The 26,403-nt window shown below is 52.4% G+C and overlaps 2 protein-coding genes across 2 annotated transcripts in view; one reads left to right on the forward strand and one right to left on the reverse strand.

The window, feature by feature from the left end:
- The window catches only part of LOC119094491 (open rectifier potassium channel protein 1), a 67,894-nt gene that overhangs the window by 40,960 nt on the left and 531 nt on the right, over positions 1–26,403 (reverse strand). The window lies entirely within an intron of this gene.
- Positions 1–26,403, forward strand: part of LOC119094492 (uncharacterized) — a 62,781-nt gene that overhangs the window by 2,156 nt on the left and 34,222 nt on the right. The gene's annotated exons all lie outside the window — the stretch shown is intronic.

Here is a 26,403-nt window from a genome sequence, read left to right on the forward strand (position 1 = left end):
GGGGGAAGAGAGAGAGAGAGAGAGAGAGAGAGAGAGAGAAGAGAGAGAGAGAGAGAGAGAGAGAGAGAGAGAGAGAGAGAGAGAGAGAGAGAGAGAGAGAGACAGAGAGAGACAGAGACAGAGACAGAGACAGAGACAGAGACAGAGACAGAGACAGACAGAGACAGAGACGAGACAGAGACAGAGACAGAGACAGAGACAGAGACAGACAAACGAGACAGAGACGAGACAGAGACAGAGAGACAGAGACAGAGACAGAGACAGAGACAGAGACAGAGACAGAGACAGAGACAGAGACAGAGACAGAGACAGAGACAGAGACAGAGACAGAGACAGAGACAGAGACAGAGACAGAGACGAGACAGAGACAGAGACAGAACAGAGACAGAGACAGAGACAGAGACAGAGACAGAGACAGAGACAGAGACAGAGACAGAGACAAGACGACGAGACAGAGACAGAGACAGAGACAGAGACAGAGACAGAGACAGAGACAGAGACGAGACATACAGAGAAGAGACAGAGACAGAGACAGAGACAGAGACAGAGACAGAGACAGAGACAGAGACAGAGTACAGAGACAGAGACAGAGACGAGACAGAGACAGAGACAGAGACAGAGACAGAGACAGAGACAAGACAGAGACAGAGACAGAGACAGAAGACAGAGACAGAGACAGAGACAGAGACAGAGACAGAGACAGAGACAGAGACAGAGACAGAGACAGAGACAGAGACAGAGACAGAGACAGAGACAGAGCGAGAGACAGAGACAGAGAGAGAGAGAGAGAGAGAGAGAGAGAGAGAGAGAGAGAGAGAAGAGAGAGAGAGAGAGAGAGAGAGAGAGAGAGAGAGAGAGAGAGAGAGAGAGAGAGAGAGAGAGAGAGAGAGAGAGAGAGAGAGAGAGATCATCAGCAAGTCTGCACACTTGAATACATACCTGCCTCATCTTGTCGCCCTTCCAAAACGCGCACATCGCAATGAGATGCCCCTCTGCATCACAATGAGATCACAATCCGCTGCCTTTCCGGGTCTTTCGCTGGCGGCGGCTCAGGTAAAAGTTGGACTGAACTCAACTCTCCCTGCCGGCGTGGTTAGATCCTCGCCGGCCATTGGGAGAAGCCGGCCGGCGGCGGTCAAATGTTGGAGCGGCTTAAGCCCGGTTCCCACCAAGTTTTCCACCCCGGAACACCCGGCTCGAAATACCGGGTTGCTTCATCCGAATTCAGGACCAGGCAGCCCGCCTTTCTAGGCCAGAAAACTTGATGAAACCGGACTGCTAGTCAGCAGCTGGATACTTCTCGCAGGCGGCGCAACTTCATGCTGTGCCCGGTGGTCTGCCTCCCAGCGAGCCTTATGCAGCGTAGGCTGGCGGCTCCCAGCGATCCGTGTACACCGCAGGCTGGCGGGTCACCACCTCGTCACTGATCGAACAGCCCCCACAAACCACGCCGGCCGCCTGGCGGCACGACTGGCTGCTCCCGTGTGACGTCACGGGCCGAAGCCAGAGCCGCGACGGGCGTTCTGTCCCGCTCTGATGGTGGTAAGAGTAAGGTGGTGCGAATTTGTAGAGCGTAGGTCAAACACGTACAAACGGATTGCAACGCTGCTGCGTCCCAGCCGGAGTTTTGTTTGCGCTGGAATTCGCGTCTGGTAAAAAAGTTTAAATGAGGATTACATGTGCACTGGCCACTGAGCACAGATTTACGGTAGATAATTTATATCATCATATCATCGAACTAATATGGTTCGAACGGCGTTGCTTGCGTCTGACAGAACCTTCCCGGCATTGTCGAAATGTTCTCTGCGAATGGACAGAGACGCAGCAGATGCCGTGTGCACCTGTTCGGGTACGTACCTGTGCTTAAATTTTACGATATTCGCGTTGCGTCAGCTAGTGACGAAAATGCACAGCGAAGCTGAACGCATGCATGGAGGAAGACGTCAATGCCAAATCAATACCCTGAAAAAGGACGAATTGTTTTCAAAGACGTAGGAGCGCTTCAAAACGTGGGGGCCAGACTCGGAGTTTACATTTTCTGGGAAACAAGCACGGTGACCGGGAGGGGGGGGGGGATGTAGAGATGGAGGGCATTGTGCGCTCTTGATCCACGTGACACATTTTGGAAATAATTTAATGCCATGACTGCCATACTAGGTATACATTTACAGTTGTTTCTCACTGGTGTACAGTTTTGCCTTTTCGACTCAACTTTGCCATTCGGCAAATAAGACTATCCTGTTTCCTAACATGATTTGCTCATTTCAACATTATTTTTCCTGGGGAGACCAAATTTCGCGAGCAGGTAGGCATTTTGGACCATTGGGGAGACGAATACGATCTGGGCTAAGCTGGTCAGAAATTTGAATGTCAATCAATGGCCAATAGTGCGCCAGGAGTTTTCATGCACCTACTTTTCGCCAGCTGCTTTCAAGATGCAAAATTTACAGCAGCATTTTAGGCGGAAACAAGTTCGGAAGCTCCAAATGCTAACCACCAAAAGGAAAGAAGAAGACGCAAACCGTAAAGCCCGAGTTTCTCCTGTAAAGAATGGCACAAAATGGAGGCTCTTCTTTCAGATATTCCTTATGCTACAATTGCTACTATTCTTTATGCTACTATTCCTTATTAATTAAGATTAGTTACTGCGAACTGATGTTAATACTGCTTTGTCGCATGCTTGTCGACCAGCATCGCTATTCATTACAGTGTCAAGCATAGATTGGACACCTGCTACAGTATCTAGTTCCTTATTATCTTCCCTTACATCGCAACACAGTAGAACATAAACTCTCGAAAAGCCGCCTGCCTTAGGCATGCATTGATGAACCGAGCGCCCACTTGCCCGTCATTCGACTTAAAGCCAACTTGATCTCCTTTTGTATGTGGACGGGGGCGTAGCCAGAATCTTTCCAAGGGGGCGAACAGGACTGAAAAAGCCCCCTGATGGCGATCCCGCAAAGCTTTCAAAAGTGTTATTTCACGATCAATCTCGTGGGGATGGTGTCCGCCGCCTGGTCTTACCTGCAGCAGCCAACGCCGTCCGATTTGACAACACTGAACTGCAGCCCCGCACACTGCTGTTCTTGCTCTCGAGATGGCGAGCGTACAAGGTCTAAACCGTTTTGCGTCATTTGTTTCAGTTGTCAATTTGTAGATGAGTGAACGTTTTCAGACAAACATGGGATGACCTTTTGAGACTCCTTACGCCTTACCAGAGCGAGGGGCCCATGAGTGAAACACACCAGAACGCATTCATTCCGGTTCAGGGCTGAAGGGCCATCCCGGCCCACAGAGCACGGGCTACATTCTGGCAGCTATTTTGGCGACACGGGGGGGGGGGGGGAGCTGTCTGTCGGGACGGCAGCCGCCACAGAGGAGGACGGCCGCAGCCACTGCAGGAGACACAGGGTCCGGACGGGGCGGCCTGCAGCCACGCTGGCGGGCCGGCGGGGAAGGGCGGCCGCTGTAGGAGCCACTGGGTCCGGACGGGGCGGCCTGCAGCCACGCTGGCGCGCAGGCGGGGCACCGCGGCCGCGGCCGCTGCAGGAGACACTGGGTCCGGACAGGGCGACCTGCAGCCATGATGCGACACATCCGCAGCAGCCGAGAAAGTGATGTGTCTACAAGTGCAATCGTATTTTTGGTGCGCGACTTCGCAGATCTTTCTACTGCATTTCAGCTTGACACCATGACTAGCAAAACAACCTTTCCTCGATTGGAGAAGTTACCAGCTTCGCAGCAATAGTTGGGCGCATTCAGTTGCCTGAGTATGTGATCTGTGGCACAAGCCGGCAGACTCGTCGCAGTGTCTCATTACATGCGAGTTACAGCACAGCAAATCTGCTACGGGAAATGCGCCGCTTCGGAGTGTCTCATACTCAAACCGGAGTGTTCCGTTGTTCTCCAGTACACGCGGGCAAGACACGAGACAGACCAGACTGACCAAGCAGGCTAGTCAGGACGGCGGATTGCACGGCGGCAGGTCGAGCACCGAGATGGGCAGGACACGTCCTCGTTTTTGAGCCGCCGCCTGGGAAGCTCGTCGCCGACACCACACGTCTCCTAACCGCAACTTCAGCCCCTCGCCGGCTCCCCACTCTGCACTGCGGGGATGTGCGGAGCGTCTGCATGCCCCCGCGTTTGTCGCCTCTGCTCCGCCGGTGATATGTGCAGAGAACGCGCCCGGTTCAGGGCCGCGGTCGGGGCGCAGTGGGCGGTCGCCAGCACAGCGGCCGACGCCCGGAACGGCGGTGTCAGGTGCGCAGCCGCCGAACCAACCAAGCAGCGCGGCGCGGCGCCGCTGGCTGCGACCATGACGTCACGCCATCCGACGCTGGTCGGCGCACCTGCCGTAACCGAAGAATGCGTTGCTTGGGGCTATTCGTGCGCTGTGCACTGGCGAGAAGAAAAGGTGTTTTCTGGCGTCGCAGCAGTGTCAGGAATGGGCACACTGGCGTTGCCCCTGGAGTTCCCACTTTCAGTTTCTTTCCAACCGAGCGTGGAATTTACTTGCGTTTTTGCGGCGCCATGCAACGTTGTCGTTACTCGATCACGGTGACGATTATTGATTATTGATTTTGTGGTCCAGTCTCAAAAGCATTCAGTTCTGAAACAGCAACTCAAGTTTCTAACCTGGCCAGCAATCATTTCCAGGAAAGAACCACTGCTCCGGATGTTAATGACAGTGAACACAATGTGTTGAATGCGTTTTATCTACCTTAATACATGTTACGGCGAACAAGAATACGCATCGATTGTCTTCGCACTTAACGCGTGTCTCCTTGATTCGGCCTTCATCGTGTTTTCTCGTTCTACGACGGTCTTTTATTTCGAGCGGTCAGAAATGTCTACCACAATTTGCTACATCGCATGATTTAATTCCGGGCCGTAAGAAAACCAAAGTTTGCTTCTCGCAGTCCTGGACACCTGTCAAGTGTGCGTACACTAGATTTGCGTTGCTAAACGGTGCTTCAGAGCTTTAACACGCTGCTCGTCTCTCGCTCTCTTCAGGGAATCATGTCAACTATTTTTGGCTCTAACTGGCTGATACCAGTATAGGGCAGATAATTCACCACGACGCTCAGCCTGCAAATCCGGTCCGGACGGGCCTGCTTCCAGACAGGTTCCTGAGCCATAAGAAGACTCCAGGGTCCCATTCCAGAGTCTCATTGATACGGGTCTCCATGGGATTCTGGATCCATCCTTGGGATCCAGCCGTATGCCTGCAGACTACTTCGACTTATTTGTGCCACTACGCTCCTGTGCATCGCCTCGTTTGCGTCTCTGCCGAGGCCACGCGGTCGTCTCACTGCATCGCTTCCCTGGAGGCTTCCTCAGTACAGCGAACACCGTGAGCCGCTGGGGCATCATCGGCTGCCGAACCTGGGCGCCTCACCAGCTGGGCCGCGGTGCCACGCGGCAGGACCCTACAACTGCCTCCCCCCCCCCCCCCTCTCCCTGTCCTGACGACTGATCTTCGGTCGCCGCCTCCCCCCATGTCCAGTCACTTCACAAGCACACGTGATGCCACGGTCGGATTGTTCATCACTGGCTGTCCATTGGAGTCAGTCGCCTAACGCTCTGAATGTCTTGGTGGATGCCAGCATTCATTCCGTCCGTGCTAGGTAGCTGCGCTTATCAGCTCCTGAAATGTAAACGCCGTTTGACATCCCTTATGCTAAGATGGACCGACGGGCCACTACCACAATACCACAACTTCCGAACCGGGCTCTTACCTCACCATTGCCACTGGCCCGTTGTAAAGGAACCATTGTCGCCGGTCATTTTGTTGGTCGTAAGTACGTCTAATTTCACGCCACAATGTACCCTGCAAAAGGCAAAAAAGCTCCCGTTGTCGGCAGAATAGATCCGAGCAGTCTTGTGGTGTCACGTAATCCATGCGTTTGGTGTCATTACCCTCGCGTCCGACCTGATCTAGAACGTTGGAAAATGTATGAATATTGACAACACAGTGATTAGGAATCTTTACATTTCGTCTTTGACTGCTATGAACCTTGAAAAGCCTGGAAATCAAATAAAATGAATTAATTATATTTCAAAAGTTACCATGCTGTTCCGACCCACGAATTATTGACATGAATGCCCAATCGCGGTAATTTGCTCTGGAACAGTCTGTGTCGAAGGCTGAGCACACAATCGTGCCTAAAACCCGCTGACATTGTGCTTTCGCCAGCGAGTTAAAGGGCTCCACGACGCCATGACACATCATAGGCTGTAAAGCGGGTTGCGCCATTCCCCTCTGTTGGAGGCCTAGACTGTAGAAGCAGAAAACATTCGCAGCAACCCGAGCATCTCAAAGAAAGTTATACGTCGTGTCACTGAGAGCCTTACCTGCATCTTGATTTGTTGCTGGATATTTTAGAAAGCGTGATGCATTGCACAAGGCATTCTGCATCGCCAAGGCATTGGCACTGTACCACCGGCACTCACCACTCCACTGGCATTGCAATGTGTCGCAATGCCATTGTATTCATTGTTGCATAGCACATGCCAGTTGGATCCAAACACTTGTATCGTTATGCCTGACCACCCGAGTCATTTTATCTATGTCTATCTATCTAGCTATCTATTTATCTATACATCTATCTATCTATCTATCTATCTATCTATCTATCTATCTATCTATCTATTCATCTATCTATGTATCTGTTTAACTATTTATCTATATATGTATCTATCTATCGAAGTATGTATGTATGTATGTATCTATATATACATACATACAAATATATATATATATATATATATATATATATATATATATATATATCCTCTCTCTCTCTCTCCCTCTCTCTCTCTCTGTCTCCCTCCCTCCCTCCCTCCCCCTCCCCCTCCCACTCCCCCTCTCCCTCTCCCTCTCCCTCTCCCTCTCCCTCTCCCTCTCCCTCTCCCTCTCCCTCTCCCTCTCCCTCTCCCTCTTCCTCTCTCCATCTCTATCTCTCTCTCCCTCTCTCTCTATACATCCTCCCAAGGCGCGCCACACCATCGCCGGACATATGTCCCGGTAACAAGCGGGGCTTTTGCAATATGTTACGGGGGAAATGACACTCGTTCACTTCTCCCTTCCCCTCCAACACTGCCAACTCCTACACTGGCCATACACCCCCGTTCAAGCTTTGTCATCTATCGTAGCCAATTTGCTACATCTTGTTTCTGTTTTCGTTTCGCATCCGAGTGCAAGACTAAAGTGTATTGAAGCGGAGAGAAAATCGGATTGTGGATGTAGATTAGATGAAACTATATCTAGGATCAGTCACATCAATGAGATTCCTCACCCTCGTTCACATTCCTTTAAAAACTCCTGGTGACAAACGCAGGCCGTCCTGCGCCAAGATCCGGCTGGCCGCTTGCAGCGATGTTGACCTTGGTCACGCCAAGGACAGCGGTGCGAGCGTGCGGCGCAATGCGTGGTAGCAGACGCTCCTGGGCTGAGTATGGCGGTGCGGTTTGTGGGGAGCATTTGTCGGGCTGAGGGTTCGATCTTGGCTCGAAACTCTTTGTGTGAAATGTGAATGTTTGTGCGATTGGCAGTGCGTTGCTCGTACTTCACAACACGGGACCTGAGTGCAAGCCTCGCGTCATGCACAGGCCATCAGCTTTCAGGAAACGGATGTGGCTTTAAAAGTCACGCTAAAGGCACGCTTTAGCCTGAGGGCAGCGGAGACAATACCGAATCATCCACGGGGCATCCTATGGCGTCCACCCATTTTTCGTAATGTGCTCTTCATCGGGCAGTCTCGCAACGAACCTTTTATGGGGGCGAGCTGCATGCGCCAGTCAGGGCGGACTAAGTACCCTCTAGCTAGGGCCATAGTGAAGGGTGAACTTGGCTTCTGCTCCCAGGCACCCTGTGCCCTCCTAAGTACCTTCTACCTAGGACTAGGATACCTTTGTCTTCTCTTCCCAGCCACCCAGCTTCAAATCATGTGCTGCCTTAAAGCCCGGCTCCCACAAGGTTTTTCGGCCCGGAGAACCGGGCAGATCGACCAGGACGGAAAAAGTTGAAATTGCTGCCAGATGCGCAGAAAGTATCTAAATCTGGTAAACCGGAATTTCTTCATGGAACGGGTATGGAGCGGAAAGAGCAACGGACCAAGGTCGGACCACTCCCCACGAAGATTAATTGTGCGTTCTTGGTCGCTGAACCGAAATGAGGCAATGATCCAGCTATTTTAAAGCTGTTTTGCCTTCCTGCTCTGTGCATTCGTTTGTTATCCTCGCTCTGCTCATACGCAAAGCTCTGTTGGCCCACTGCATTGGCAATAAGCACGCCGTTTTGCGAGCGATTTGAAGATGAGTATGCATGTTTAGAAAGTTATGCTGAGGTGTGGGGTAGTGTGTGCTTTCGTGAGCTTTCAACAGTCGTCGTGCGTCTGTTTGCAGGAGCATGACCACCACCTGCACCTCTGGCCTGTCTGGTTCTGGTCGGCCCAGTTCGGCGGGAGCCAGCGGTAACCGTCCTGCCCTGCTTCACCATCGCGCTTTACCAGCGCGGTGGGCCCACTGAGCTGGCTTAATTGGTGCGCCCCACCGACTCTAGCTGACTGCCTCCCCCGCCGCCGCCGCCATCTACCCGGCCGGCTGCTGTCCGTGTCCTCCGTGATGGTGCGGCGGCTGTAGACTGCTGCTGCCGCTGCTGCCCCGGACTTGGTGTGCGGCGGCCGAAGGGCCTACGAGGTGCGCCGGTGCCTGCTGCGCGACCACTCCAATACGCTGCAGGTGCAGCTCGACTCGAAGTGCACCGGCGTCTGCGTACGCCTCGGCCGGCGAGCCGTCGCTGCCCAGTGTGTTCTATCGTTCTTCGAGTGCCTATTGGTGCCGTGCGTTCATTGTCGCTGCTGTGCCCAGTGCCGCACATTCATTGTCGCTGTTGTGCCCAGTGCCGCACATTCATTGTCGCTGTTGTGCCCAGTGCCGCACATTCATTGTCGCTGTTGTGCCCAGTGCCGCACATTCATTGTCGCTGTTGTGCCCAGTGCCGCACATTCATTGTCGCTGTTGTGCCCAGTGCCGCACATTCATTGTCGCTGCTCTGTGTCACGACCGGAGTGGTGAAAGTGCTCGCACAGAACAGTATCTTGACGTGCGACGAGGACGGCCTGGTGGCTCATCGCGCCCGCCATCACGGGCTGTGACGTAGACGCCCATAGCCAATGGACTGCTGCATGAACGGCCATATGACTACCCATAATGAATGGGTAGCTGGCTGACCGTTCCTTGTCTTGTGATCCGTAAGCAATGGTGTTGGAATGTGCTCTAGGCAATTTGGTGCAATATTCTTTATGGCCTTGAATTATCAAGCAATTTAAGCGGACGCTTACACTCGCTGAGCTGTGTGGATCGACATACCAATAGATTAGACAAAAAGTTGGTATCTTAAACTGATGAGCGCATCAGTGGACACATGAGAGTCCTCTGCCGAGACTTAGCCCGCACAGGGACCTCTCCAAGTGGAGTTTGTGCTCGGCGTCCGGACAGGGCAGCAGCTAGAGGGTACTTAGTCCGCCCTGACTGGCGCATGCAGCTCGCCCCCATAAAAGGTTCGCTGCGAGACTGCCGGATGAAGAGCACATTACGAAAGATGGGTGGACGCCATGGGATGCCCCGTGGATGATTTGGTATTGTCTCCGCTGCCCTCAGACTAAGGCTTGCCTTTAGCGTAACTTTTAAAGCCACATCCGTTTCCTGAAAGCTGATGGCCTGTGCATGACGCGAGGCTTGCACTCAGGTCCCGTGTTGTGAAGTACGAGCAACGCACTGCCAATCGCACAAACATTCACATTTCACACAAAGAGTTTCCAGCCAGCCAGCCACCCACCAAAGAGTTCCAAGATCGACCCCGACCCCACAACCGACAAATGCTCTCCACAAACTGCGTTGCCATACTCAGCCCAGGAGCGTCTGCTACCACGCAATGCGCCGCACGCTCGCACCGCTGTCCCCTGCGTGACCAAGGTCAACATCGCTGCAAGCGGCCAGCCGGATCTTGGCGCAGGACGGCCTGCGTTTGTCACCAGGAGTTTTTAAAGGAATGTGAACGAGGGTGAGGAATCTCATTGATATGACCGATCCTAAACATAAATTCACACAATCTACCTCCACGATCTGATTTTCTCGCCGATTCAGTCCACTTCAATCTTGCGCTCAGATACGAAATGACAAAAAAATGTAGCAAATTGGCTGTGATGAATGCCAAGGTTTGAATGGGGATATATGACCAATTTAGGGTTGGGAATCGGAAGTTTTGGCGAGGTAGGCAGATGGACGAGTTGTTGGAGGGGGGTGGGGAGGGAGAGAGAGGAAGTAAACGAGTGCGGGTGTAATTTCTTCCGTAACATATAACAAAGACCCCACTTGTTACCGGGGATGTATGCCCGGTGGCTGTGTGGCACGCTTTGGGAGGAATATGTATATATATATATATATATATATATATATATATATATATATATATATATATACATATTCCAACTGACATCTGCTATCCAACACTGACTACAGTGGCATTGCGCCACGGTGTGGTGCCATTGCATTGGTGAGCGCTAGCGCTGCAATGCCAGTGCCTTGACGTTGTAGAGAGAGGCCTCTCTTAAGTATCCATCAACAAATCAGGACACTGCAAAGTCCCCCAATAACACGACGCATAACCTTCTGTGAGGTGCTCGGGTTGCACCAAATGCTTTCTGCTTTTACGGTCTAGGCATCCCACAGAGGGGAATGGCGCAACCCACTGTGCAATCTATGATGGGTCATGGCGTCGTGGAGCCCTTTAACTCGCTGGCGAGAGCATAATGTCAGCAGGCTTTAGGCACGCTTGTGTGCTCAGCCTTCGACACAGACTGTTCCAGAGCAAACTACCCCGATTGGGCATTCGTCTCAATAATTCGTGAGTCGGAACATGTTTTCTGATTGGCAATTTTTGAAATATAATTAATTGATTTCATTTGACTCCCAAGCTTTAAACTGTTCACAACAGTCAAGGACGAAACACAAAGCTCCTTCATGGCTGCGTTATCAATATTCATATATTTCCAACGTTCCAGATCACATCGGACGTGAGGGGCATAGCACCAAACGCATGAATTACGTGATAACAAGACCGCTCGGATCTATTCCGCCAACAACGGGAACTTTTTCTGCCTTTTGCAGGGTACACTGTGGCATGAAACTAGACGCACTTACGACTAATGGACGAACGATAAAATGACCGGCGACTGCGGTTCTCTTACAGCGGGCCAGTGGCAATGGTGAGGTAAGAGCCCGGTTCGGAAGTTATGGAATGGTAGTAGCGGCCCGTCAGTCCATCTTAGCATAAGGGATGTCAAACGGCGTTCAGAATTCGGGAGCTGACAAGCGCAGCTGCCCACCGCGGACGGAGTTAATGCTAGCATCGATCAAAACATCCATAGCGTTAGGCAAACTGGCTCCAATGGACAGCCAGTGATGAAAATTTGACTGTGGCAGCACGTGTGCTTGTGAAGTGACTGGACATGGGGGGAGGCGGCGACCGAAGATCAGTCGTCAGGACAGGGAGAGGGGGGGGGGGGGAGGCAGTTGTAGGGTCCTGCCGCGTGGCACCGCGGCCCAGCTGGTGAGGCGCCCAGGTTCGGCAGCCGATGATGCCCCAGCGGCTCATGGTGTTCGCTGTACTGAGGAAGCCTCCAGGGAAGCGATGCAGTGAGATGACCGCGTGACCTCGGCAGAGACGCAAACGAGGCGATGCACAGGAGCGTAGTGGCACAAATAAGTCGAAGTAGTCTGCAGGCATACGGCTGGATCCCAAGGATGGATCCAGAATCCCATAGGGATCCATATCAATGAGAGTCTGGAATGGGACCCTGGAGTCTTCTTATGGCTCAGGAACCTATCTGGAAGCAGGCCCGTCCAGGCCGGATTTGCAGGCTGAGGGTCCTGGTGAATTATCTGCCTGGTGAATTATCTGCCCTATACTGGTATCAGCCAGTTAGAGCCAAAAATAGTTGACATGATTCCCTGAAGAGGGCGAGAGACGAGCAGCGTGCTAAAACTCTGAAGCACCGTTAAGAAGTGCAAATCTAGTGTACAAACACTTGACAGGTGTACAGGGCTGCGAAAAGATAGCTGGTTTTCTTACGGCCCGGCATTAAGTCATACGATGTAGCAAATGGTAGACACTTCTGACCACCCAAAGTAGTAAGCTGTCTAGAACAGGAAAAGACAGGAAGGCCGGGTCAAGGAGACACACGTAAAGCGATACGACAATCAACAACCATGCTCGTCGGTCGTAACATATACAAGAGTAAACAAAACATAGAACACATTGTGCTCATTGTCATTCACATCAGTAGAAGTACCTACATTCTGGAGATGATTGCTGGCCAGATTACAAACTTTAAGTTGCTGCTTCAGAACCGAACGCTTTTGAAACTGAACCACACAATCAATAAACAGCAATCTTCGCCTTCACCCAGAAGCAACAACGTTGCAGCAGGACGGCGCCAAAAACGCAAATAATTCCACGCCCGGCTGGGAAGAAACTGAAATGGGGGAACTCCAGCATCTAATGACAGTGTGTCCGTTCCTGACACTGCTGGGACGCCAAAAAACGCTTCCGCCGTTTTTCCGGCTTCCCATCTTGGTGGTCGACCCGGCGGCGCGCACTTTGCCGTGCTGTCTGGTCTGTCTGGTCTGTCTGGTCTGTCTGGACTGCCTCGTGTTGCTCGCGTGTCACCGAGAACAACGGAAACACTCTGGTTTGAGTATGAGACACTCCAAAGCGGTGCATTCCATTTCCATTTTCCAGATTTGTCGTGCTGTAACTTGCATGTAATGAGACAGTGCGACGAGCCAGCCGGCTTCTTCTGCAGATCGCTTACACAGGCGACTGAATGCGCCCAGCTATTGCTGCCAGGTTGGTTACTTCTTCAATCAAGGAAAGGTTATTTTGCTTGTCGTAATCTCAAGCTGAAATACAGCAGAAAGATTTGCGAAGTCGTACACCAAAAATACGATTGCACTTGTAAGCAAATAATTACAAATATTTAATTAATAATTAAGGGCTGCACCAACGAAGCTCCGGAGCCACAGTTGCTTATACAAGAGAGAGAGAGAGAGAGAGAGAGAGAGAGAGAGAGAGAGAGAGAGAGAGAGAGAGAGAGAGAGAGAGAGAGAGATGAGAGAGAGAGAGAGAGAGAGAGAGAGAGAGAGAGAGAGAGAGAGAGAGAGAGAGAGAGAGAGAGAGAGAGAGAGAGAGAGAGAGAGAGAGAGAGAGAGAGAGAGAGAGAGAGAGAGGGGGGGGGGAGAGAGAAACCTGAGGTCCAATACACAGGCTGATCAAATGCTCATCCTGAACCCTCTCGATTCCGCACGGGGTTTAGGAAACACAGCTCGTACTTGCGAAGTGTTGTAACACCACCACCTCTCACTGCTGCAGATGCTCCGCTTCGGACGACGCAAGCCTTTTCGCTCCTTGCGCCCAGTGGCGCAGCCAGGGGGCTGCATCCGCCCACCAGTCAGATTTAAGCGTGGTTTTTCAGTACGCCGCTGCTGAATTTCATTCCGCAATCTGATGAACAAGACTAGCAAGACCAGATTGGGAACAAGACAAGAGAATACTGGTAACAATCTGGTAACAAGGCTAGCGAATAGCTGAGTGACTATGTCAGGTACGCAGGCAACTGCAAAAATAATTTTAAGGTGCCAGGGAAAACCAGCATTAAAATCCCATTGATGTGCTTGGTTCTGTACCTAACAGTGTTCGTGGGATCTGATAGTCTGTGCACAATGCGTAGGTACCTTCAGCGCGGCTGGCACTCGCCCATAAATCCCCCCCCCCCCCCTGGCCGAAGCTCATGAATGTTTATAGCATGTACACCGCCTCGCGTGCACTTCCGTGCTGTAATCGAAAGCTTAGAAGCGATTTATCATGTTAAGTGGTTTCTGGACAGCGAACTGGGAGACGACAAGCCCCATATTGCTGTTTTGACGCCCGGGTGGCACAGCGGCTGCGGCCGCTCCCCGCCGACAGACCAGCGTGGCTGCAGGCCGCCCCGTCCGGACCCAGTGGCTCCTGGAAGGGCCGGCCTTCCCCGCCGGCACGCCAGTGTGGCTGCAGGCCGCCCCGTACGGACCCAGTGGCTCCTACAGCGGCCGCCCTTCCCCGCCGGCACGCCAGTGTGGCTGCAGGCCGCCCCGTCCGGACCCTGTGTCTCCTGCAGCGGCCGCGGCCGCCGTCCTCTGTGACGGCTGCCGCTCCAACAGAGCGCATGTCGCTGCGGTGGCGGCAGCGGTCCGTGACAGACGGGCGGTGACGGGCCGCCTGCCACTGCCTCATTTATCGAGGAGTGGTCCGCTGTCAGGCGCATGTCTGTGCGGCGGACCTCTGCACGCTCGCGAGGAGCTACGTCCTCTCGACACTGAGCGCGGCGGCGCGTGGCCGACCGCCGAGTACTGCTGCCGCCATGCCGACACCATGGGACGCCGACAGCCTCTCGTCCATGGTGGAAAGAAAAGAGGGGGAGCGTTTCAGGTGCCAGTTGTGCGCCTCGTTTATCTTTCTTTACGTTGCATTTTGTCTGTCCTGCACTGAATGGGTTAATATGTCGCTGCCAGGCCAGCCGAACAGCTTTGTTACAATTAGTTTTGTTAGATAACTATGTTCATAAAAAAGATAACGGCTGTAGAAACAGGGGGGGGGGGAGGGGGGCAGGGATTGCACATGCCCCAACTGTTCAAGGTATCGGCCAGCAGTGTTAACTACCCCCTTCACTTTTTCAGATTTAAGTTTTATTTAGCTTACTTTTGTATCGTCTTTAGCACGCATACCGATTTACCTAATTCACAAGCCATGTTCTTCAAATTGCACTGGATACAATCGCTTCATTTAGCTAATGGCAGCATTTTATCTTTCCACTCACAGTGAACATGTATGCTTAGTGGCAAACCCGAGGTTCCTTTGGCACCAAAGTCTCATTTCTGTTTTTTATGACCTTGATCCTTCTGCATGGCTGTTTTTAGTCCCCCCAGCATATGTTCATGGTGTTTAAAATGGTATGATATATCCATCTGTGGACCGTCGGATCAATCCGGGACCCTCGTGTCGCCAGAATGGCAGCTGGAGTGCAACCCACGCTTTGGGACGGAATGATCTTTCAGCCCTGAATTGGTAAGGATAATGTGTTCCCCTAGTGCTTTGCTCATGGGCCCCTTGCCCGGAAAATGTAAGGAGTCGCAAAGCTGTTGATGAATATAGTGGATCGAAATGAGGTAAAAATGAAAAACACATCCCCTGTTCGTCTTCGAACACGTCCATTCCGCTAAAAATTGACAAGTAAAACATGACATCAACATTTTCAGGCCCTGCACGCTCACGCTCGCAATTTCGGGAGCGAGAGCAGCGATGTCAGGGGCTGCAGTCCAGTTTGGTAAAATCGGACGGCGTGGGCTGCTGCAGATAAGACCAGGCGGCGGACAACGTCCCCGCGAGATCGATCGTCATGAAATAATATTTTTGAAAGTGTTTGTGGGATTGCCATCAGGGGGCTTTTTCAACCCCGTCGTCCTCCTTGGAAAGATTCTGGCTACCCCCTGCCCACATACAAAAGGAGATCAAGTCGGCTATGAGTTGAATGAGGGGCAAGTGAGCGCTCGGTACACCAATGCATGCCTAAGGCAGGCGGCTTCTCGAGAGTTTATGTTCTACTGTGTTACGATGTAAGGGAAGGTCTACGGAAGATCATTACTACGAAAGATCATACTGTAGCAGGTGTCCAGTCTATGCTCTACACACTAATTAGTAGTATCGATAAGCATGTAGCAAAGCAGTATCAGTCCGCAGTCATGCGAGGGAGCGCTGGGCCAAGGCAGTGGCCGCCGACGGCGGACGGGAGCAGGGTTCTGATGAGGAATGTCTGAGAAAGCCTCCATTTTGTGACTTGATCTTTGCAGAAGAAACTCCGATGTTATAGTTTTCGTCACATTGTTTTTGGCCGTTGGCATCTGAAACTTCCGAACTTGTTTCCGCCAAAATACTGCGGCAAATCTTGCCTCTTGAAAGCAGCCGGTGTAAGGTAGGCGCATGAGAACTGACGCACTATTGGCCATCGATTCGCGTTTAGAATCCTGACCAGCTTGAACCCTGATCGTATCTTGGCAACCGTCTTAAAGAGGCAGATGCCTCCCGTATCCAAAATGCCTACACGCTCGTGCAATTTCACCGCCCCGGGGAAGGCAATGCTAAAATGAATGAATAATCTCACTCAGGAAACTGGAAAGTCTTCTTTGCCGAATGGCATAGTCGAGCCGAAAAGGCAATATTGTGCACCAGTGAGAAACAGCTGTAGATGTGTATCTAGCAAAGCAGCCATGACATAATTTTTTCCGAAATGTGTCATGTGGCCCAAGAGCGACAATGTCGTCTATCTCTACCCCCCCCCCCCCCCCCCGCCCAGGTCAACGGACCGGTTTCGCAGTAAAAGTACACTCTGAGTCTTGCCCCCGCACCTTTTGAAACGTTCCTACGCCTATGAAAACAATTCTTCATTTTCAGTGTGTTGACTTGGTATTGGCGTTGTCCTCCATGCATGCGTTCACCTTCGCCATGCATTTTCGTCACTAGCTGACGCACAGCGAGCACCGTAAAATTGAAGCACAGGTACGTATCTGGACAGGTACACACGGCATCTGCTGCGTCTCCGTCCACTCGCAGAGAATGTTTCGGAAATGCACCATGTGAGGTGCAAAAGCTCTGTTTGGCACAAACAACGCCATTCGAACAAAGGCCGTATAATTTCTTATGATATACATTATCTACCGTACATCTGCCCTCCGTGGCCCATGCATATGTAATACCCATTCAAGCTGTTTCCTCAATGAACGGGATTCCAGACTAAAACCCGGCTGGGACGCGGCAGCCCTCAGAGCGGACACAACGCCCGTCTCGGCCGTGGCTTCGGCCCGTGACGTCACACGGGAGCAGCCAGTCGTGCCGCCAGGCGGCCGGCGTGGTTTTTAGGGGCGGTTCGATCAGTGACGAGGTGGCGACCCGCCAGCCTGCGCTGTACATGACTCGCTGGGAACCGCCAGCCTGCGTTGTGTATTGCTCGCTGGGAGCCGCCAGCCTGCGCTGTATATGGCTCGCTGCGAGCCGCCAGCCTGCGTTGTGTGTTGCTCGCTGGGAGCCGCCAGCCTGCGTTGTGTATTGCTCGCTGGGAGCCGCCCGTCTGCTCTGTGTATGGCTCGCTTGGAGCCGCCAGTCTACTCTGTATATGGCTCGCTTGGAGCCGCCCGCCTGCTCTGTACATGGTTCGATTGGAGCCGCCCGCCTGCTCTGTATATGGCTCGCTGGGAGCCGCCAGCCTGCGTTGTGTATTGCTCGCTGGGAGCCACCAGCCTGCTCTGTATATGGCTCGCTTGGAGCCGGGCCGCCGAGCAGAGGGTGAAGCTACGCCGCTTGCAAGAAGTTTCCAGCTGCTGACGGCGTCTTAAACAAACGTCCTAACTCAGATCTCTTCTGAACAGAGGAGCTCTTCTGACATTTACTCGTGCGCGTCTGGATGTTCAGGTGCTTCAAAGGATTCCGTCTGTCAGGAAATGCTTGCAGGGTGCATACTACAGAAGTGAAAGTTGCGGGCTCTGCCTCCGTTTGAAAGGACGTTCATTTGACCGCTCGCTTTCTCTTTGCGCATCAATATTTCTGTAAAGTTTTGGATCCCTTTTTGGAAAATGAGTAAGTACACTAGAAACGTGATGATATTTATGGCATGTCGTTGGTTCTTCATGAGGTTAAGCCCCTTAAACAGTTGAATCTTCATCGTTGGTCGGCATTGGTAATGTGCTTACAATTTTGTGTCCTCCCCCCTCTAGAAAACGGAAGCGCTCAAAAGAAAATCGGAGAGGCTTAACGCTGGTACGGAACGGGAAACCCTGTACATGTCATTTTCCTTTGTAATGTTTTGGGTAAGTCGGTACCTGCGATCCTTCGTCAGTGCTGCCATATGCCAGACATTTCAGTGCTTCGTCTCCTCCCCGCTCTAGAAAACAGAAACGCTCAAAAGGAAGTCGGGGAGACTTAACGCTGGTACGGAACGGGAAACCCTGTGCGGGTTATTTTCCTTTGCAATGTTTCGGGTAGGTGGGTAGCCGCGATCCTTCGTCCGTGCTGCCCTGTTCCATGCGCCCTGTTCCAGATATTTCAGTGCTTCGTGATGATAAGTCCATGGATGCCAAAATACCCTGCCAAGTGAAGGTCAGCAAATGACCAACAAACCATTTTAGATGAAAGTTGCGTAATATACCAAAAAAGCGAAAGGCAGACTACCACATTCTGTGAACCGTTCAATTCAAGCGGACCAGCCTGCTGCTATATCAATATGGGTGAGCGTATTATTCGGGACAAATGGGCGTCACTAGATCTATATTACTCCGAAAAATTGCCTATCAGGTTACGTAAGCCATCAAATACGTACATGGGTGTCAATTTGCTTTCTTTTGGGTGGGCCACTGGCCCCCTAATGTTCAATCTGCCCCCCCCCCCCCAACGGCAAGTTTGGCCCCCAACCGTCTGGGACCCAATTTCATGTAGGACATTACAAATAGGAGCTGGAAATTGTATAAAATTTGAAGAAAGCTTCTAATGATTATTTCGCGGGTAAAAGAACCAAAGTAGCTGAAAACTGCGATATCAAGTTCAGTTCAGTTTGCCTGACTGAGTCAGTCACATCTTTAAAGCTCCTCGGTCGTTCCGTGTTTACTTAAGTTGTTTTCCTGTTTTTCCTGTATGCTGCTGACTATGGTCCAGTTTTATGCTATTGTGGGAGTGTTTTGGTATCATGCAGCGATGTTTAAATTATACAGACCGCAGCAAGTTGGTTGTTTTGCTACGACATCTTGTCGGAAAATGAAAACAAAGCGTGATTAAGTTATTAGCCGTCTACATTCGGCCCTCGAAATGTTCATAAATGTTCGATGAAACTTCACATGAAACTTAAAATGAATATTCGATGAAACAGTTGCAAAAACCTGATGATCGACACCAGCCCACTAAACCGATAGCGGTAATTCTCCGATCATGACCACCAACACGAGCCGTGTCGAATATGCCTAATGGGAGTGATGCGCCTGCAACCGGCCTTGCGCCAATCAGTGGGGATTACCATGGCAAACATTATTAGTCGCGCAAATCAAGCTATACTCTTTGCTCCCGAAGCCGTACCTGTCTAACAACGTCTGTAGCCACATAAAATCGACTCTACGTCGATTACCGAAACCTGGTTTCGACGATTGACGCCAAACAAAATTGTAATAATGCCCAACGACAACATCTTTTGTTGAGACAGATCAAGCCAACGTGTAAGACCAGATCTGTATTTTTCTAACGTGTTTTTGGGGTCACTCCAATTCCATAAGTCTATGAGAGGAAACTGGGTCTAATCCGGGAAGTATTCTGTTTTAAGTGCATTTGACGCTAGTTTTTCCCGCTCGGCCTCACCAATCCTATTTTGCGAAACTCCCTGCTATGGTAGAGTCTTAAAGACCGTGACATAGAAAGATTCGCCACCAGATTATACACCAGGGTTAGGTCTGGGACTTAAGGCCCATTTCCCAAGTAAAGACAGGGCCGAGATCCGCGATTTTCATTGGTAGGGGCCCGTAAGTCAATGAGTGGCTCCTGTGTCAGTCAAGGGACCACAGTGCCTAACAAGGGTATGGTATTGACAAGGAGCTCAAAGTCGGCCTGAAACAGTGCACGGGGGCCCGCAGAGGAGCCAAAGGGTCCGCCGGGACCGGTGATCTAGTGTCCGATTGGAGGGCACGAAGGCGGAGCCGGGCCATGAAATGTCAGTTAGAGGATCTCTTGCCGCAATTGCAGACACCCTTTGGTCTTTTTGTTTGTTGGGGGATTAGAGACCTCTCGACCAGAAATGATTATTTCAGGGCTATGGGATAAAGGAAAATGGTTTACGGCGGGGCAGACATGCATGCGCCTGGGGGCCAAGCGCCGGGCTTTAACCCGCGCATGCGCGTTGGGTACCCGGTCGGGTCCCCTTCCCACGGGGCTCTCGGCCCACTCGTGGCTGACGCATGCAGCCTGCCCCGGACAAGCGGGGCGTCGCGAGGATGCAGGATGAAGCGACATAGAGGATAAGAGGGACGGGTGGAAACACCCTGGGCTGGTGCGAGTCTCTATTTCGGTCATGGACTACCAACATCGAATATTTTTCCGTGTTGGTCTGAGACCTGGGGGCCCATTTCCCAAGTAGGGACAGGGTCGGAACCCCCGGTTTGCATCGGTCAGGACCTTTGAAGCAATGGGCGCTTCTTTGTTGGTCAGAGACCCACAGGGCCTAAAAGAGGGCACAATGTTCGCAAGGGGCTCAGAATGGCCATGGCGACATCTGTTGTACAGAGACAGGGACGGGATCCTGAAAATTAGGGGCCTCCTGCGTTGGTCGAGGCCCTCTGACAGTGGAAATGGAGATGAAAGTTAACGGTGTGGATCCACAACGCGATAATGGAAGGCCCTTTATCAGGCAGGTCCAGATACCGAACGGAGGGCTCTCCATCCCATTTCAGCCAGGGGCCCGTTATGCTGAACTGCAGTCCATTTGCCATTTATCGAACACCTGCGATTATAAGGGATCTTTTGCATCAATGAGGGCCCCTGCGTCTATTTGGGAACAAATGGCCGCGTCAGGGGGCCTCCGGCGTCAGGTAGGAGACCAAGGTATGATATATTCCTCTTAGGGTTTCTGTATCGGCCAGGGCATCCTGCCCCTTTGGCACCGGTATAACAGCTAGCGGGCACCCCACGCAGTAACCGAATGACCATGGTGGGTTCCGTAACGTTCAACAGAGTGGATCACAATGAGGCCAAAAATGGAAAAGGCCGACACAAACTAGGAGTCCATCCTTGTTTAGGATCATCATGTGTAACAAATTGCATAAAATGGTTTTGGGCCTGCGTGCTCACAATCTGAGTAGCAAGAGCACCGGTGGCCTGGGTTGCAGTTTCCATGAGACTGAGCGGAGTTGGCCACTACGGCGAACAACGGGCGGTGGGCGTCTGGTATCCGAGAACATCCATCGTAAAATAATGCCGCCAAAAGTCTTTTAAAATAAATTCGCACGGTTCCGCTATAGGGTTGCTGCGTATATTCCACTTGAATAATTTTGAGCTTATCCTCCGATGAAATATGCAGCGATTGCATGTAGGCAAGGTATATATATATATATATATATATATATATATATATATATATATATATATATATATGCTTTCATAGCTGACAGCAGAGCATACGGTACGAAATAGGAGTTTTGGCCCTGTCCCCTTATGACGACTCCCGCGAATCTGCCCCTCCCCCCAAAAAAATCAGAAATCAACACCCTTGAACATGTAGCATATTAGACAACCCCTTCTCAGCCCACGGGGAGAGAAAATTTACCAACTTAGGCAACAATGCTCCATCTAATTGTTTCAAACGTAAAGATATACCGATGGCTTCCGTCTCACAAATAGCATGTAACAGGTATCAAACCGTACCGTTTTCTACAGCTGTTCTCGAAAGTATTTGCCGTGACCACGTAGTTACCACCGAGTTCTGCATATTACAGAGCTACGTAAGCTGAAGAATGAACAAGAGCAGCTTGCCAGCATACAGCAGTGTGTTGGTGTTAGTTTCCTGTCATCCGAATGAGGCTTTAGCACCACGCCTCGAACACAGCACTGACGCATCTACGGGACTTGTAGTGATTGCACTACATTCTCTTTCAACGGACATTTTGTCGAAAGAGAGCAAAAGCACGAGCGTAGTACATGTCCTCACATATTGTATTTTTCTGGTAGCGTGCTAATGAGCGCTCAGCACCTGTGCCCCGTTTATATCTGTAATGATGCTCCATACATGATCATTATATGCAATACAGGGTGCTGGCAGATGGCTCGGGCGCTGTTCATGCATTTTATACAAGTTGCTGGCACCTGCATTCACATGCAGTTCTTGAGTGTTTTCGGCGGTTATGCAACCGATGTCATCCACGTCGAGCATGTGCAAGGCTTATCGGTTTAATATTGGCGGGCCCATTACAAGGTTTTTATCATTAAGTCCTTCCATACATTCTCGCTACCTTGCCATAGGGTGTACGTTCTGAAGAGCACGTAAGGTCTCTTTTTTGCACGTCAATGTGTCGTAAACTTTTGACGCCATGAATCCAGCCACTGTGCAATAGCATGTAATGTGTTGAAGACGAGGAGCATGGGTGGGCAGGAATTGACAAAAGACAAAAGAAGCAAGCATTCTCATCATTAGGCGTGCTGTTATGCTTCGATCCGCTACATTCGCTCTTCTCTCAGCTTGCACTGACATTTAAAAACACTGAAAATAGAGCTACGTTGACCATCAGATCCATCCCACCGCAGCTTGTTTACAGGCGTCTCCGACCATCACGCCCTCTTGTGATCACATCTCATTATTCAATTTCTGAGCCTGACATCATCCAGATGCATCAGTATCTCGCCAGAAACAACACAGGCATTTTTCGACACGCTCAGTGTTCCCTTCGATGATGGATTTCTTTTCGCCTACCATCTTTTCCGAAATTAGCAGCCTACAGTGAGATACATATGCCTCCGGACCGAGGCCAACATGGACTTCCGAGGCCGAGGCAGAAGCTGACTGTCTCTCTAGCACCTGACATCGTCACGCGCCCGTCTGTGAATGTCTGGCCCCGCGTACTGGGCCCTCGCCGCTAGATGGCTCCGCGTACTGATCCCTCGCCGCTAGATGGCTCCGCACACTGGTCCCTCGCCGCTGGATGGCTCCGCGCACTGATCCCCCGCCGCTGGATGGCTCCGCGCACTGATCCCCCGCCGCTAGATGGCTCCGCGTACTGGTCCCTCGCCGCTGGATAGCTCCGCGCACTGGTCCCTCGCCGCCGGATAGCTCCGCGCACTGGTCCCTCGCCGCTGGATAGCTCCGCGCACTGGTCCCTCGCCGCTGGATAGCTCCGCGCACTGGTCCCTCGCCGCTAGATGGCTCCGCACACTGGTCTCTCGCAGCTGGATAGCTCCGCGTACTGGTCTCTCGCAGCTGGATAGCTCCGCGCACTGGTCTCTCGCCGCTGGATAGCTCCGCGCACTGGTCCCTCGCCGCTAGATAGCTCCGCGCACTGGTCCCTCGCCGCTAGATGGCTCCGCGCACTGGTCCCTCGCCGCTGGATAGCTCCGCGCACTGGTCTCTCGCCGCTGGATAGCTCCGCGCACTGGTCCCTCGCCGCTAGATGGCTCCGCGTACTGGTCTCTCGCCGCTGGATAGCTCCGCACACTGGTCCCTCGCCGCCGGATAGCTCCGCGCACTGGTCCCTCGCCGCTGGATAGCTCCGCGCACTGATCCCCCGCCGCTAGATGGCTCCGCGTACTGATCCCCCGCCGCTAGATGGCTCCGCACACTGGTCCCTCGCCGCTGGATAGCTCCGCGCACTGGTCCCTCGCCGCTGGATAGCTCCGCGCACTGATCCCTCGCCGCTGGATAGCTCCGCGCACTGATCCCCCGCCGCTAGATGGCTCCGCGCACTGGTCCCTCGCCTCTGGATAGCTCCGCGCACTGGTCCCTCGCCGCTGGATAGCTCCGCGCACTGGTCCCTCGCCGCTAGATGGCTCCGCGTACTGGTCTCTCGCAGCTGGATAGCTCCGCGTACTGGTCTCTCGCCGCTGGATAGCTCCGCACACTGGTCCCTCGCCGCTGGATAGCTCCGCGCACTGGTCCCTCGCCGCTAGATGGCTCCGCACACTGGTCTCTCGCAGCTGGATAGCTCCGCGTACTGGTCTCTCGCAGCTGGATAGCTCCGCGCACTGGTCTCTCGCCGCTGGATAGCTCCGCGCACTGATCCCCCGCCGCTGGATAGCTCCGCGCACTGATCCCCCCGCCGCTAGATGGCTCCGCGCACTGGTCCCTCGCCGCTGGATAGCTCCGCGCACTGGTCCCTCGCCGCTAGATGGCTCCGCGTACTGTGCCCTCGCCGCTAGATGGCTCCGCGTACTGATCCCTCGCCGCTAGATGGCTCCGCACACTGGTCCCTCGCCGCTAGATGGCTCCGCGCACTGGTCCCTCGCCGCTAGATGGCTCCGCGTACTGATCCCCCGCCGCTAGATGGCTCCGCGCACTGATCCCTCGCCGCTAGATGGCTCCGCACACTGGTCCCTCGCCGCTAGATGGTTCCGCGCACTGGTCCCTCGCCGCTGGACCGCCGGGCGCTCGAGAGAACGGTAAAAATTGTTTTATCGTGGCAGGACGCTGCCATGGTGAGCGCAATGGCCGCCGGGGAGATCAGCACAGGCCATGTGGAAACGGCGTGCAAGAGGCGGGGAATTGGATGCACGTGGTCAGAGAGGCGAAGTAGTGATACGTCCGTGGACATGGTTTGGCCAAAGGAAATGTCTTTCGCTCTTAACGCAATGAGCATGTTTGTCGGCTGGCTGTAATACGTAGCTTACTTTGCGTGGTGACCACGTAGTGATGCTCGTGGACTCATCTTCATTGTACGTCGCATTTTACCTTGATCCGAAGGCTCCTGAGCACTGGAGACGTACCATGTATCACTTGCTTCACCAAAGTGACTTATCCTTGATTCACCAAAATGGCCTATCTTTACATTGGTTCGCGGACAACGTGCGCTGAAAGCCCTTTACGCGGGTTTGACAATCAAAAACAACAAACAGCATATTGCAGTACGGTAACCAAGAACGACGGTATGAATATTGGTTCACGTTCTCGCTGGCGAGCGCCAGGGCGGGGATGCCATGAATTGTTGTGTTCATTTATAACACTGTCCCTTCCAGAGTGATGTATCCTATTTCTTCTTTGCGTCAGCCCGACGTTTAGTTCACTTCTACCACTACTCTTACTTGAAGGCACGCAAAATTTGCTGAACCGAGGGTGTCTATGAATGAAAATAAGGATTCTCAGCCTTGTCATCTGGACAAATGGATTCACGGCGGAACGGTAAGCTGGATTACGCTATCAGCAGGACAACTCCGGGTACCAAAATCGTCTATGGTCATTAGTTCACAAAAGAGCGAATGTTGAGCTTTGTTCGTTCGAGGCATAATAGACCGCCCTCCAACCTGGGAGTCGTTACAGCGTCACAACTATCAGCTCCAAACCGAACTCTAGACCGCTCTGTGTACTAGAAATCTCCGGAGCCGCCTTCACTGCTAACCAAGGACCCGAAATTTAAATTTCCCCTTGGTGCAGAGCCGACGAAACACCCGATCGGCGGACCACAACGGCATGTTCTGGTACCTTCAACGAGCTACAGCGAAGTCCGAGTTCACGACAACTTTGCCCCTGGCGCCTGCTTCCCTGCAAATCGGCGCGCGTATGTGTCCTAAAACATTTCTCGGTGACGGGTTTGGCAAGGCTCGCCTGAAGCGCGTGACGGCTTGGTGGGCTTCCCCTCGTTACTTCCCCCCCCCCCCCAATCTGAGAGAGGGAGAGTGGGGAGAGGGTTGCATGCAGTCGAAGGGTGGAGTCGTCAACACTTCCCTGGCCATTCCTTCAACGGAATGGTCCGGCTTCAGCTCTGGTCCGGCTATAGTGGTTCATGATATCCAGAAACAATGCCGACAAAGAAATCGTGATGTCATTGACCGCCGACCTCCAGGGGGATACCGACGCGTTGTTTTGCCCCCCCCCCCCCCCCCCCGCCTTACTCTGAGCCAGATATGGTCGAAAACCTAGCGCAATGCCGTCTCGAATTCGAAGCTCTGGCTGTTTTCAACGTACGGTCTTCTACCGCGCAGCAAGGCGCTCCGAATCCGCACTCGGACTCCGCCGACCACGCGCGATGCGTCCGCAGGGGCCGGGTCAGCTGGCGCAACCCACTCTGCGATATTGCGGTCCCATCCTGCAGGGACGGACGCGAAGCATGCAATGCGCGTCCAACGTCTGTCAACCGCACTGCTCGCTCGGCGAAACAGGCTCACGTTGTATCAGTGGAGTCAGCTCACGTTGGGCCCCTTTAGAACTAAGGACAGCGACCGGTACAAGCCCGCAACCCGGTGCGAGGCTCGTTGTCAACTGGTGCCTGTGGTTATTCGCTGTGTGTATCTGTAGCTGGTAAGCACACAGCTGATCACAATTTCACACACCTGTGCACTTTAGACTTACGAAGGCAAACGCCCTGACGCCGTCGTAACTGTCACTTGTTACCCGGCGATGGAGGTAAAGGTACGTATGTGATGATGTCACAGGGCATTTGACGTGGACATTACATCAAGTGAAATTAAGAATAACGTGAGCCATGCCACAACAGCATGACTCAGAGCCAAAGCAATGTCGATGGACTCGTAGTTTTGAGCTCTTTTATTGATTTACTTCTAAAAATGATAATTTTAACCAATAA

The sequence above is a fragment of the Pollicipes pollicipes genome, unplaced genomic scaffold (genome assembly GCF_011947565.3).
Source record: "Pollicipes pollicipes isolate AB1234 unplaced genomic scaffold, Ppol_2.1 Scaffold_4002;HRSCAF=4701_pilon_pilon_pilon, whole genome shotgun sequence".
In the NCBI taxonomy this organism is placed as follows: Eukaryota; Metazoa; Arthropoda; class Thecostraca; order Pollicipedomorpha; family Pollicipedidae; genus Pollicipes; species Pollicipes pollicipes.